This window comes from Bacillus rossius, chromosome 1 (assembly GCF_032445375.1).
Source record: "Bacillus rossius redtenbacheri isolate Brsri chromosome 1, Brsri_v3, whole genome shotgun sequence".
In the NCBI taxonomy this organism is placed as follows: domain Eukaryota; kingdom Metazoa; phylum Arthropoda; class Insecta; order Phasmatodea; family Bacillidae; genus Bacillus; species Bacillus rossius.
This window is the reverse complement of record NC_086330.1, coordinates 61,137,551-61,152,063: the sequence shown is the minus strand read 5'-3', so window position 1 is coordinate 61,152,063 and position 14,513 is coordinate 61,137,551. Positions and strand designations below refer to the sequence as shown.

Genomic DNA, 14,513 nt, shown 5'->3' with positions numbered 1-14,513 from the left:
GAACAAAATATATTTGTTTGCATGATGGTTGTTTCGTTCAAACAATATTTATTTGATCCTACCAATCGTTTATTTGACCGTACTAAACGTAAAATGTTCCAAACAAACTACACATGTTCTCTAAACCAAATTATTTGTTTAAAAATTATTTGTTGCACCAAGCAGTTATTTGTTTGGTCCAACACTTCAAACAGATATTTGGTTCAGTCAAACAAATCAGTATTATTTTTCTAAACAAACAGCATGTTTGCTTAAATTATAACATTTTAAACGAATATTTTGTAGCGCCAACAAAATATTTTGTTAGCGCAACTAAACCATTTGGTTGGCGACACTACTTTCCGGTTTTTATTTTGTTGGCTATGCCGTTTTATTGTTATTGAAGCAACTCCGTGATGGTGCTGGAAATAGAATATTGTGGGCATCAGGTTATTTATTTCCTCGTTTCCGTTTGTATGTGAGCAAGTGCTGATCTAAAAAATGGTTGATGAGTAAACCAAGATAATTTTGGAAGATTAGGGTGTTTGCAGTTAATTGGACTTGTTGCAGGTAAGTGAAATATTTTCCATGTAGGCTATGTTGTTTGTCTAGGCGCGGTTCTTGTATAAATATTAATTTCACCCCCTCTTCTATCTATATAGTTGCTGGTAAATATTTTGTGAAACTGTGGTGTGATTCTTTAAATAGTTAACCAGCAATTTACCGTTATAACGTGTGGTTGGAATATGTTTAATACGTTAAAATACTTCACAACTAGTTAACCAGCAATTTACCGTTATAACGTGTGGTTAGTATATGTTTTATACAAAAATAACTGCAAATACGGGTGAATTCACATTTGCTTAGCAAAATTAAAACTATTAAATTTGTACATTATTGATTACGTTAGTTTGGACATATTAAAATTACTATAAAATATAGGTATGTGAAGGTTTCGGTTGGCGTAGTTATAATATGTAATTAATAACCAACAATTCAGATAATTACCCAAGAATTTTAATGTAGCTAACCTGACCTAAATAACCATTCACATAATTTCACAGTATGAATGTAATTAACCTATCTTAACCATTCTCATTCACTCTTTGTAACGTACCTAACCTAAAAACTCAGTAAATTATTACTAAACTACGTGAAGCATTCCAATGCCTTTTCGCAGAATAGTTACTGATAAATATCTAAGTAAAACAGTGAATACACTTTTCACATTTAAAACTAAAATTAGCATGAAGCCTCACTTGTCAGACATTAGCTTAAAATATTTTTAATAATTATCTTTCTCAGAGGTTATGTGCATTAAGTAACAAAATTGAAGCAATAATAATTCGATTTCACTGCAATGATTGGTTGGTTAGGATAGGTTAATTGATAATGCTTTGCCAACCATTTGAATATTAAAAAAAAATTTCAAGCAGCAAAACTAATCAACCATCCACACTGTTTATAAGTATTTTAATGCTGCCGACACAAAAACCAACAATCATTATCATATCACTGTATTTGTAATACACAACTCTGACCTTACCACTCGCTTAAATGTCAAGTATTGGTTTAAAAAAATAAGCATTTAGTTTTTTCTTCAGAAAACTCTGTCCCCTTCAGAATTAAGCTTAAATCTTATATGATGTGGGCTGCCAAAGTCATAGAACTAAGTAGACAACTTTTAATGCATGTCTATTGAAATATGTTTTTAAACTATTCATTCTCACATCTGTACGTGATTCTACTTGTAAGTTATACTTTCCTTAATTTTGCTAAATATTATGAATCTTAACTGCTCTATGTAGGTAAAAGTTCCGAATTGCGTATCCAGGTGTTTTCAGATATACCTTTGATCCTGAGGCATGATTCTGCACATTTGATCCTGTAATTCATGATGCTTTTTTCAGCAGTGGGGAGGTGTTTCGCGTGAAACCTGATGTAAAAAATAAGTTACGAATAAGATAAATTACGTCAGGTTTCGCGCTATGGCGCGAAAAGCGTAGATGTTACGCGCCTCCACACTGCTAAAAAATAAGCATCATGTACCACAGGATCAGGTGTACAGGATCATGCCATCAGGGGCCTATTCCACCAATAAACTTTGCAACTTTGCACTTTCCACTTTTCTTTCTTACTTCTGTTCCACGAAAATTAGAATTCGTAAAGCAAAAATTGAAAAGTGCAAAGCGAAAAGTGCAAAGACTTTGCACTTTTGAACGTGTTTCTGTTCCACAATAATCTCTCCCTGCGTAACTCATCTAACAATATTTGCAAAGTTTTCAGAGGTTTTGCAAATATCATTTTGCTTTTGCAGTTTAACTTTTTATTATGTGATCTTATTTAATTAATTTGTTTGAGGTGGTTAAAAGTGTTGTTTGTTATAAATTTAGCATCTAAGTAATTATTTAATTTAATGTGGTTGAGAGAAATGAAAACATAGGTAGTAACATAAACACATAACCTACAAAAGTAAAAGAAGGAAAATGAGGCGTATTTTATTGCATTCAAGTGATGAAGCTGATGAAGATGACAGAGTTCCAGTAAGGAAAGTGTACAGATTATGAATAAATTTCATGATTGACAATGATATTCATTGTGCTTTTAAAAGAACGTCAGTCCATTCCGTCACCTTTTGTTTCTGTGTTACTGTACCTACTCGAGAAACTTGCAAATAATATATCTTTTTTTTATAAGTTCTAATACTGCTAATTTTTTATGCACAACTTCTATTTTCTTACTCATCATGCACTCTATAAACTACAAACTAGGCAACAGTAATGTAAAAAATGAATAAAATAATGCAAAGACTTTGCAGACTGGCTGTAGGAATGCAAAGAGGTTAAAAATTTTGGTGGAACACATTTACTTTGCACCTTTCAGTTATATGCAAAGTGCAAATTGAAAAGTTGCAAAGTTTATTGGTGAAATAGGCCCCAGGATCATTGCATCAGGATCACAGGGTTAACTTGGATATGCAATACGAAACATTTACCTCTATTGTACATAACAATCAAACCATTGAAACTGTCAGCTACTTAATACTTGAACAGTGCTATCCTCTAGATAAGAGAATATTTACCAGTAAATATTTTATCTTAAATCTTCACTTATCTGGTATTAACAAAAATTTAAATTTATAAAAAAATATTTTTGAGTTCTCTGAATTATCTTTGATAGTTTCATAAAACAGCATTAGTGTATTTCATGTTGTTTTCAGATGTGCTAGTTTACGTATTAAGCGGTTTATTAGTTTAGCTCATTAGTTGTTTAAAATATTGTAAAAGGAGAGCTACATTAATGTAAAAAATTTCACAATGCTAATTTTTTACTGCCTGTCCTTGCTTGCCAATCATTACTTAAGGGTGTCTTGGGTTACTTGAAGTAGTTTACCAGTAATTGGCCATTTTAAAGTATGGTTATGTTAGGTATTCCAAATACTGTTACATTACGAATATGGCCAGTTAGGTTTGGTTAGCTACTTTAAAAATACTCTACAATAGTTTGAATGTTTTTTTTTTTTTTTTAGGTAAAGTGTTCTATGTTACTTTAATGTTTTATGTGTTTGACATGCAAACATATATAAAAATAGGTTTTAATATATATAGTAATATATATTATAAACTTGCTTGTGTTTAGCTACTTAGATTAAATATATGAAAAAATTTTTGGGTTCAATTGAACTTCTCGATACCAGATTTCTTATTGGTTGAGAAAACCGGAGGGGAAAATAATGATGTCATATTAGTAGGACAAAGGTGTTAGTATAAAATGTGAGAGTTATAGAGTTGGTATAACTCGATGTACGTAATTGTTTTACTATATGCGTGTTTGTTGGCGATTTGTGATGTTAGGGGTAGTTTTGGAAGTTAAAGCGGGAGTGGTTTATTGTAGTAGTTTTAAATATGTGTATTTAATACTTAAATTTGAAGGGAATAGTGTTCTTTACCAATGAAAAATTTGTAAATGTTGGTATCACTGTGGGCATTAAAATGTTGAAAGGTTGTTATCAATGTAGTTGTGAATGAAGACGGGTGGCAGTTAAATTGTCATGGTGTGTGGTATGTTATGGAGGGAAAATGTGAAAGAAAAAAGACAGGTGAGTGGAAATAAAAGTAGAAGAACAGATTAGAGAATGTTGTTTGATGGTGATGGTAGATAGGGTAGAGAACGATAGTTGATAGGTGAAAGTGTGTGTTAAGAGTTGGAAATGATGTAGAATTAGAGTATTTGTTGAACAAGTGCATATTTTTTGTGTGGTATCGAGAATTACACTTAAATGTGTAGGCTTAATGTGACTTTCACAATACCGCGGAAATTATTTGTGTGGTATCGAGAAGTACAATTGAATTGGTAGGATTCAAGTTAACTTGCTGATACCGCAGAAATAATTTTTGTGGAATCGAGAAATACACTTGAATGGGTAGGATTCATATGAATTTCACGATACCGCAGAAATTATTTGTGTGATATCGAGAAGTACAATTGAATAGGTAGGATTCAAGTTAACTTGGCGATACCACGAAAATTATTTTTGCGGCATCAAAAAGTATATTTGAATGAGTAGGATTCATGTGAATTTCACGATACGCGGAAATAATTTCTGTGGTATCGAGAAGTACAATTGAATAGGTAGGATTCAAGTGAACTTAACAATACCGTGAAAATTATTTTTGCGGTATCGAGAAGTACACTTGAATATGTAGGATTCAAGTGAACTTGGCGGTACCGCGAAAATTGTAGTTACAGAGAACAAGTTCCCCGCATAAAACCCCCATATTCCTGCGCTTGTTCTGTTAGAAAGTAGGGGTGGTAATGATGCAAGTGATGCGATCTTGTTGTCATCATCAATTATAGGCTGGTATCGGGTCGTTAATTTGTCCCAAATTTTTTTTCCAATTTGTCACACAGACATGTTGAGTCCCACAGTAAAGTAATGTGTATTTTTTGAAAATAAAAAAAAAAGAATTAAAATTTAACAAGCCAGAGAGACATACCAAATATGTATGTGGACAATTTGCATGACTAAAATTTGACTTATTTTAATCTGTTGTTTATTATATTTGTGGCTTTTACTGTTTTTCAGGGCAATCTCTGCACAGAGGAAGAAAGTTTAGTTTTTTTTGTGGATGCAGAGATTTTCCTTAAAAAATCAAATATCATCACTGCTTTTTTCTGTAATTTTTTCCTGCTGCACCATATTCAATGCCTCAGTAACTGACAGTCACACAGAAATTCATCCAGAAGTAAGTTGTCAAATTCAAGGTACCATACCTAATATTTTTACAGTAATAAAATCACTTTGTACAACTAAATCTCGAATTACACATAATTTTGCTGAATTATAATAATTGCAACCAATTTAATATCCACAATTCCTTCACAAATGTTTTGATTTTTTCATTTGGAAAATGGCTGTTGTGTTTTTCAAACATGTACTGAATTGCATCCAAAAAATATCAGGATAAATTTTTGGAATGATAATTATTTTAGATTTCCAACATAAATCAAGATATAAAAAAGTTCTGAAAAAAAAATGTTAATGTATCTGCCTTTGTCAAAATATATGTTTGAAGTGCTGGAACATAGTGTGAAATTTCTTGTGATTTTCACTGAATTCAGGAAACTTTAAAGTTAGAAACATGTTTCAGTCAGAAGGTTGCATGGACTCGAGTCTTCTTTGTGTAACAAAGTCCATAATTACTACACTCACACTGTTATGATCCATACTCTGTGTTACCTAATCAAAACTTTAAACATTTTTATACTTGGTCTTTACTTGATACATAGTGAGACCTCAATATAGGTAGGCCTAGCTGCAAACTAATTGGACCCAGTATCACATGTGAAACCAATATTTTTATTGGGGAATCTCTACCCAAGCATAAGCCAACATATAAAATATTAAGACTTAAATTTATTTATGTTAATTTATAAATGTGTGTATATTACCCAAGATCAGATTTGTAGAGAATTTCTTGTATGTATATGTGTGTACATATATGTATGTATTTGTATGTTTATATCCCAAGATGTTTTATGTTTCCAATGTGATTCTATGGCACTTGAGATTTTACATATAACATTTCAAAACATTTATACAAGTTTATAGCTTATTGGTTTTCAATCCGAGGGTTACCTTTTTATTTCCTTTATGGTTTTACTTGTAGACAATATCTTGTACAGCACATGAAAAGGCACTTAGGCCAATAGAAACAGAAAATATATTTTTGAAAACAAAAATTGACAGAAAATAAATTCATAAAATTTTGGCTCTAAATATTTTATCCTATATAATTTGTAAGCAAGAATATGCACTGTGAGTAACATGGAGACAAATAAGGATTAAAAGATTTATTCACGACCAGTGATGCAGTTATGAGTGAATTAACATAAATAACGTTACATAGTAATTAATAGTTTACCTTTTAGCATAAATTTTTAGTTTGCAGGCACCTACAATGGGGTCTCACAAGTGCATCAAGGAATGACCAAGTATAAAAAGTTTCAAGTTTTGGGTAGGTAACGAAGGGTATGGCTTCATAACAGTGTAAGTATAAAGCAATTATGGAGTAGGTTACATAAAGAAAGACTTGAGTCCATGCAACCTGGCTGAACCATGTTTCAGACATTCACTGAAAATAACAAAGAATTTCCAGCACTTGAACCTCATTATTTGGCAGTGGTAATTACATGTACATTAGTTTTTTTTCTTTTTTTCTTCTTTTTTTTCTTTCCAGAATTTATTCAGCTCTACATTTAGGTTGGTAAATCTAAAAAAAAAAATAGATCATCCCAAAAAATTGTTTTCATTATTTTCAGGATGTAGTTCCATGTTTCAAATACATTACTACCATTTTTGAGTAGTTGATTAACAAATTCCCAATGAAAAAATCATTATTATTGTAACAAACATAGGTATTTTCATTACATAGAAATGTAATATTTAGAAACTTGGGCATCAAATTAGTCATACTTATGTTCAAGCAATTTTATCTGTTTTTTAAAGATTTAGCTGTGCAAAACGACACATAGTAATTATCAATGCCACAAAGGAAACTTAAGACTGATATAAATTTTCTATAACCCCTATGATATTGTTTATATCAACATCATATGGTAGAGCATACAATTTTCTACCATTGTTCTCAACTCAGTGAAATTTTACATATTTGACTTTTGAGATACAAGGAAATTCACTGTCTATGCAAGATTTTGAAAAACTACCCACATTCCTAGTTACCACACTTTAAGGGAGAAATGATTTTTGATGAAAATTTGCACACACGATACTAAAAATAAGAAGAAAGTTATTGTTCAACATACCTATAATTTAGGAAAAAAAATTGTTCGGTTATGCCAATGCCATCCCCTGTTTCCACCCATCGAAACATACATCGACACTACTTGAAGGAATTTTGTTCATTTTGCATTAAAAATAAAGGAAAATTTAAAGTCTATAAATAATTTGTAAAAACTTGCAGGTCACTTTCTACATAAACAAAAATACACCCATCCCTTCTTCCCATCCTCTAAAACTAAAATTTAATACTTTTTAATGAACTATTCCACACTTATCATTAAAATTAATATTAAAGGTAAACTATGTCAGATTTAAAAAAAAATCTCCATCTCAGTGGATACTTGAGATTTCGAAAAAACACCCCTATTTACCCTCACTACCTTTAAAGCAGTATGTAGTATTTTTGCGAGCCTGGTGTTCACCTTAAAGGAAAAATGAACAGTCTACATTTAGTTAAAATATACTCCAATAAAATTTTCTCTATGAGGATAAAAAAAAAAAAACACCCCATCTACATTTCCCACTACTTAAAATATAATGCTGGTATGACGTGATAACATCTTATGAACAGTCTACATTTAGTTAAAATATACTCCCATAAAAATTTCTCTATGAGGATTAAAAAAAAACCACCCCATCTACATTTCCCACTACTTACAATATAATGCTGGTATGACGTGATAACATCTTGCACACTTCATGTTCAAAAGAGGAAGTACATTACTGTCTACATATGATTTTCACAAAAGGAAGTTTATTGAATACCTGATACTTAAAAACACTACTCCTTCCCACTTTCACAACCCTTTAAGGAGAATGTTTCACTGCTTGATGAAATTTTTCATCTTGATGTTAAAAAAAAAATTACTCTTTAACGAAACCTTTTTCTATTTCACGTTACTATCCTTTAAAGTAGATATTTGTTTCTCCTTGGTAATTTTAATCAGTTGACGTACATAAAAGAGTTATTCATCATCAACATATTATTGAAGAAAATATGTTCGATGAAAACATGAGATTAAGGGAGAAAATATTTCTTTCCTACCCTTCAAAGAAATATTTTGTCCTGTTTAAAAGAATGTTGCACACTGGATGTTAAAAAGAAAATCAATATTATCTACATCTGATTTAAACAAAAATTAATTCAATACACACGATTTTGGTGCACTACTTTCCTCATTCTCTCATCCCCCTTACCCCTTCCTACCCCCCTCTCAACACCTACCACAGATATTTCACATTTTTACATCACTCTTTCTACCCCTTGAATCCGAATTTGGGCAGTTCTTGATGAAATTTTGCATACTTGACATTAAAACTAAGATGGCAGTTACTGTCTGCATACAATTTAAAAAAAGACCCTTCATTCTGTGTTCAGCCTGGGCAATGCTAATATTTTATACAAACAACCATTCTCGAGATAGACATATTTACAATAAAGCAAGATCAATTGTAGAATCCATTACGTAGTACAATATATAAAGTTAAATTACTCATTAAAAATATTATCATTAACAAACCTTAAATGAAACAAGTCTCAACAATGGAACATCTGCCTAACTTACGATAAATAGGAAAGGTCAATACCTAATTGAAGTTATTAAAGTTTTTAACCCATGCACAACACTATCACATTTTGAAGTAGATTTATTGTATATAAAAACAAGTCATCCTTTACACTTAAAATTGAACGTCAATCATTGCAAAGATACATATGTAACTTAAGTATAGGCTTGTATACAGAGTGTGATGCCTTGAAAACGAAGCCTGTCTTAATGTAATATCTGCCCCAACTTTTGATAAAGGTTTGTTAGGGTCCCCTTGTTTTAGAGATAAACATGTTAATATGTGTATATTCAAATATTTAAACAGTTAAAAGAAACACTTATATTTTATTCTACTTAAAATATAATTATGATCAAAATTTAATTGGAACATATTTATGTTTTCAAATTTTATTATTATTATTTATTAGGAAATAAATATCTTATTTTTGTGAGTAATTCCCTTTATAAATTGTACTGAATACTGGATTCTGCAGATGAGCTTGCATTATCGTGCATGTGGCTAAGCTCTCTCGACTCTTCAAACCCTATCTCAAGAACGGTTAATTGTATAAAATATTGTCTGACACAGGAAACATATTATTTACAGAAAGAACATTTTGTAACCTTTGGCCTCGAATATCTTGATAACGTATCAAAGGTCTTCTATAGCAAAATTAAGAACGGTGATATCTCCTAAAGTATTTGGAATTTCTTATCTCCGCCGGCTTTAATGAAAAGAGGAATTTAAAGAACATATAATAAAAGTAATTTCGGATTTTTAACATTTTTTTTCGCAAATACTGCTCAACTACATATTTACCTAATTTACTGCATGAGTGTACGGTCACCACAGCTTCGTTCGCCATTGTAAACAACTTACTTTATTTTTTGTGCCACATGCTATTGTACACCATACGGCTATGAACCAAACGTATGGTGACGTAAATGTGAAAATTAATAAGTTCTTTTCTTAGCGTTCCCCTTTAATCTTAAATGTATTATGCATGAAAATAAAGGTGAAAACTTGCGTTTTAAATACACAAAAGAGCGGATTACAGTTCCATTATTAAAATACGTTTTAAGCAACATACGAGTTTCCTATAAATATGGCATCTTCGTGCATATTCTGCGATATTCGTTTTACCACATTAGAAACATTCTGAAAAGTCAAATGGCTGCAATGAATATCCAAACAATGCAATGGCAATTTAACTTCTATTCCTCAACGTAAACAATTATTTTGATGGCGGTAGCGATCGTTTTATAGTATTATTTCTCAAAAAATCTAAAATTAATAAAACTTTAACACGTAATTAAATACAAAGTTCAAAAATCAATTGTGTTACAAAATTTCAGCAGACCAAGTGGCTATATCAAGATGCTTCAACAGTCTCATTTCTTATACAAGAACAGCAAATTTCATGTTTAACTTGCGGCAATAATGAAGAACGGATATATTGGATATATTTATAATTTTCATTATGTGATATAGTGAAGTTATAGTTAATATATAATAACGTAACCGTCTCTGACATATTATTTAGTGTGGTGTACATTTTCTTATAGTTTCCCATAAAGTGAGATGATAAAAAAAATTTGAACATTTCCCTCATTTTGCATTTTCCCAGTTATTATATATTGTTTTCCTGGTCCCTTGAAATATGTAAATACGAGGTTCTACTGTATTATATTTCATTCAGAGGTTGGATCATTATTTGACTGATCAATGATTTTATATACTTAATTGTCAATCAAGTATTTTTACTTAAACTTTTTTAACCATGTACTTGCTATATACTATTTAGAATTAGAAACCAAACAAAAATCATTTACTGTCCATTACTGTATCAAAGATATTTAATTTTAAAATGTTATAACTTAATTGGGATATTCTTCTAAATGTCTTATTTTGTTTTTTGTCTTACATTTCAGCGTAATACTGTCTAATGATATGTATTTCTATTTTTTTTTCAGGCGCATGTTGAAAATGAACCTACATTATGTCATTAAGTTTTATTTTTATAAATGGATCTTAATTCATAAATATTGAATTTAGTTAATAAATTTAAAAAAAATAACTGGATTATTTATTTAATTTTAAGTTTATTTATGTAATTAAATTGACAACATGCCCTCCAAAAGCCATGGGCTTTAAAAGGTCATTGCATGTGTGTGTACCCAACCCTCGTCGGTACCGAGAGCAGCCAAACAACTACCTGGGGTAGGAACCCCAGCGGGTAGGCATCATCACAAGGCCTACATAGCAGCAGCATCTGGATCATGGCAAAACAGTTGTACATATTTAAGATAAATTCTAATTGCATCAATAATACCAATTACAGAGTTGACGTAGCTTGGATAACATAAGAAAATATTTTATTATACCTTTTATCGATAACTAACATTTATTGCCAAGTTGAAAACTAAATTTTTACTCACTTTTATTAGCTTCACTTGTAGCTACGCATTGGCATGTATTCAATAGACGCTAGGTAAGCAGTGCTTACCCTGTTATGTTGCTTGGCATAATGTAATATTTTTGGTATGTGGTAATCTCATCTCGTGTGCTAATGTAACAATATCAGTGCGCGTTATGGATTGAATTGAAACATCCTGCGTCCCTGCGAAGCGATGCGATCACCGTAGCGGGCGCGTCAGATAGCGTGCCACCCAGTTTTCATGGTAACGTGTAAACTGGAGGGGAAGGGTTCATGTATCTTCGTGAGACTACTTTGGTAAATATCGCGCAAGGTGCGCTGTTCTCACAGCAACTGGCCCTAGCGCGCGTCGGCAGGCAGTTGCATTGTGTCGTTCAACAAACAATCAAACATAATACAAATATTATTCCTACAACGTACAATGCAAGTTGTCATTCCACAACACGTATTTAAAATAAACACACTGTCCGTTTTATGACCATTTTATTCTGTTTTGTGTTTTCGTTTGAAGTGCTAACCAGTGTAAACTTCATCTGCGACTGCTGTCTATGTACCAACAAGGTAAGCTGTGAGTTCGGCAGCGTATGCTGTCCAGGATGAAGCAGGACTCTCAACCTGGCCACTGCGTTGTTTGCAATGTTCTGAGTTCTGATTTTAATTCGTTTTCGAAACTGTTTAACTTTTGTCTTTACTATATAGATTTAAAATGGTGTAAAAAATGATCTCGACTGATGTAAAAAATCTCGTCAAGTTAATTTTTGTGTACGCTTTAGTAAAAATTTGAAAAAATAGAAAATGTTTCCTTAACGTTGTCTTTATTTTCTAATTTTAAAGTCGTTTATATAAAGTTTTTCCTCGACATATGTGAAAAAAACTCGTTAGGTTTACCCCGCATATACATTCCAGCGTTTCTCAATTTCCATCTCATTCCCCTAATCGGCTTTTAGGACTTGAAACTGAAGCGCCGGAGCTCTGCCTAAGGATAAGGCGGGCCTGCGTATTATATTTTTGTGACCGTATTTGTATGTTTTGTTACATAATATACAACCCTATATTCATATTTCAGTATAACTTTAATAGTTTCTGTCTCAGAAAAGTTAATAATTTTGCTCCTGGTTGTAGCAGCTGGAGTTATTTGACAGGTACAAAAATTTATACTTAGAATAAAGTGCATCTTATACTTCTACCAGGAAAACTGCAAAAATAGCCCCATTTTGCACCTAGAAATTCAAATTATTTTAAGGTTGAGAATGGGTGAGACAGCTTACCCACACAATTATTCCACCACATGCCTTTGTAACTACGTAATAAAATCTTGCAAGTCAATATAACCTAATTCTAATTCTCATGTTGAACTAAAATTTTGAATTTATACTCAGATGATAATACAGTAATTTTATAACTGACCAGAAAAAAGGAAAGGACAAAGGGGGCATAAGAGCAAATAAACCCTACTTTTTTGCTATAGGCAATAACCATTTTTTTTGTATATTCATGAGTCCTGCTATGGTGGGAAATATGCCAAAAGTCGACTGGCCCCACAACTGTGGGGAGAGGGGTTCAAAACCACAAAATTTTGAAAAATTTAAAAAAAATTATTCTTTTTTAATTTGGAGTGTTTCCGAGCCATTTGGGGTCTTATCCACCCCCCCCCCTCCCACCCCAACCCCATTTTCATGGCTTATGGGAAAGGTTATATGCCTACAGTTTTTTGAAAGTAGGGAATAATTAAAGTAGGCCTAAGTTAATTTTGATGTACATCAAAAGCCTTCGAACACCATGTTATCTTGGGAATTTGCCTTGGTAGGTGTTAAAACCCAAAAATTTTGAAAAACCATCAGCTGGATCTTATGTGTTACGTGTGAATTGACAATATGTAATTTTGATAACTTAAGACCTTACTGGTAAGAGGAAGAGTGAAGTGGGCAGAGGGTCAAAAACCACTAATTTTGAGCTCAGGGTAATAACTGTGCTTTGAATAAAAAAGACTAGATTATGTGAACATTAATGACTAATTTAAAGTATGTACATTGTAGTAATTACGGAAATAACTACATGAACTTAATAACAATATGTACTTGAAGTTAATTGGTATCTTGATATGTCTTAAATTTTCAATCACAACTTTTAGGATACAGTCATTTTGATAATGTTATGCTGTAGTCATCATTATGAACATTAAACAACAGTGCATCCCACGTTTTCAGTTATACAGAGTTTGGTGTATTAGATAATTAATGGGCAAAATACGTAAATTTTTATTTCAAAGAACGATAAAAGATTTTTTTTATGTATAATTTTGATTTTTTTGTTAATGCCCACTGCTGAAGCTGTTGTTGGGCATGTGACCATTAATTAATAAAGTCTAGTAGGAACAATTGAGTTGCATAAACAAAACATTTGGTAATGATATAAGCAATATGGTTGGAATAATCAAACATTTGTTTGAACCAACAAAATATTTGGTAATGATAAGCCATTTGGTTGAACCAAACAAACATTTGGTTGAACCAACAAAATATTTGGTAATGATATAAGCAATATGGTTGGAATAATCAAACATTTGTTTGAACCAACAAAATATTTGGTAATGGTAACAAGCCATTTGGTTGTACCAAACAAACATTTGGTTGAACCAACAAAACATTTGGTAAATATATAAGCAATATGGTTGGAATAATCGAACATTTGTTTGAACCAACAAAATATTTGGTAATAACAAGTCATTTGGTTGTACCAATCAAACATTTGGTTGAACCAACAAAACATTTAGTAACAATATAAACAATATGGTTGTAATAATAAAACATTTGTTTGAACCAACAAAATATTTGGTAATGGTAACAAGCCATTTGGTTGTACCAACAAAACATTTGGTAATGATATAAGCAATATGGTTGGAATAATCAAACATTTGTTTGAACCAACAAAATATTTGGTAATGGTAACAATCCATTTGGTTGTACTAACCAAACATTTGGTTGAACCAACACAATATTTGGTAAGATGAGGATAGAGATTTGGTTGGGCCAACCAAACATGATTTGGTTGGGCCAACCGAACATGAAATGTTTGGAGCAAACAAATCTGCTCAACAAATTGATTTGGTCACAACAACAAAATATTTAATTGCTCATATATAAACAAATGATTTGGTTGTGCCAAACAAATATTGTTTACACCAACAAAATCTTTTTCTCAGTGTAGTAATATGTTGTTGTCACTTGAACTATCTCCTGTATGGTT

At 31.6% G+C, this 14,513-nt stretch overlaps 1 long non-coding RNA gene across 1 annotated transcript; it reads left to right on the top strand.

Moving 5' to 3' along the window:
• Window positions 1-374: 374 nt before the first annotated feature.
• On the top strand, window positions 375-12,887 carry LOC134536587 (uncharacterized). The gene is made up of 3 exons (XR_010075809.1): window positions 375-549; window positions 5,066-5,225; window positions 10,804-12,887. It is a non-coding gene; the product is annotated as an uncharacterized LOC134536587 (long non-coding RNA).
• The last annotated feature ends 1,626 nt before the right edge of the window (window positions 12,888-14,513 follow it).